The sequence below is a fragment of the Octopus bimaculoides genome, chromosome 25 (assembly GCF_001194135.2).
Source record: "Octopus bimaculoides isolate UCB-OBI-ISO-001 chromosome 25, ASM119413v2, whole genome shotgun sequence".
In the NCBI taxonomy this organism is placed as follows: domain Eukaryota; kingdom Metazoa; phylum Mollusca; class Cephalopoda; order Octopoda; family Octopodidae; genus Octopus; species Octopus bimaculoides.
The window spans coordinates 24304397-24306058 of NC_069005.1; positions in this window are offsets into that span (position 1 = coordinate 24304397).

The following is a 1662-nucleotide window of genomic DNA, read 5'->3' on the forward strand; positions in this document are numbered from 1 at the left end:
AATGTAGAGCTTTTCCTTCCTTCCCCCTCCCAAAAAGAAAAGCTCTACATTGTATTTGTCCCATCTTCGTTGAGCCCTGTGTGGCTAATAAAAGAAATGTATCTGTCTATCTATCTATCTATCTATCTATCTATCTATCTATCTATCTATCTATCTATCTATCTATCTATTCATCTGTCTGTATGTCACTCTGTCTTTCTGTAAAAAAATCATCGATTTAATGTCTATTTTCCCCATGATGGCATTAGTTTGACGAAATTCATCGAAGTAGATTATTCTACTGACGAATGCTCGCCCTGTCGTAAACCTTCATCTGTTTCAAAGTCAGGTAATATTTCTCCGTGTCGTATCTATTTTTCAATATTTTCATAGTCGCAGGAGTGTGGTAAGTAGCTTGCTAACCAACTACATAGTTCCGGGTTCAGTCCTACTGCGTTGCACCTTGGGCGAGTGTCTTCTACTATACATTGTACATTGAACGAACATGTTTTCAAGGAAGACTGGAAACGAACGACAGCATTGTATGACGGTAGCGTTCATTTTCAGTCAGCAACGTGATTTAAAAGGGACGTTCAAGCACACATACACACATGCAAGTATACATACACATACATACAAAAACACACACACACACACACATGTATGATGGGATTCTTTCAGTTTTCTTTTAATAAATCGACTTAAAAGCCTCTGGTCGGCTCGGGACTATCGAAGAAACTCCTTCCACATATATAAGTAATTCAACAAGTGTATAATGACCGTAATGCAACCTGTGCTTAATCTCTCTCTATCAATCCTCTTATAACTTAAAAGAAGGCCTGCAAAATTCAAGTACAGCTGTAGTCGCTTACAACACAATTATAACGAAGTGAATGTACCAACATTAGCTTCCATTTTTCTATTAACTTGCCTAATTTTCATATGCCTTGAGTTTTCAAACGAATTTAGTCTAAAGTTTCAGCTCTTCCAGAGCTTGCTCTATTATTTGCCATAAATACGTAAATTATGCTTTGAGACATTGAAAACGGTTTGTGAATTACAAACAGAATCTTTAAAACATATGCAATGATATTATTTTGGCATACGTTTATCATTCTCTCTCTCATAAGGTGTTCTATCCGTCTTAACCTGTCGTGAAGAATATTGGTCTCTACGCTGACTGTATCAGCTTTCATCAACACTTCAGCGTTAGAAATTAACGTAAACCAGTCAATGTTCAAAATATTTCGGAGGCAATGTTGGTAAGCTCGTTCTGAGAGTTTCTCGAGTTCCCTATATGTTATCCGTGTTTTACAGAAGTAGAATAAGCTAAACGTGTAATTACAAAAAGCCACGTAAACCGATATTAGAGTGATATGATTTGGATTCCAGCAGAGTGTTAAAGAAAATCTCTCACCATTCGGCTGCTTCGCCCCAGATGTTCCACTGATTTTAGGCTGGCAGGGTCAAGAGTCTGGCTGTATTCGCTCACCACTATATAAATACCTGAAACAATTATGCTATTCTGATGTACCAGTTCCAGATGTAATATTCCATTATCTATTAAATAGTTATGCTTCAGAGGACTTGGCTGGTACACAACTTTATCAACAAATTTCAATTGGTAACCATCAACTAAAATCTCTGTCTTACAGTAATTTTTCTCTGGGTATAAGTGGAACA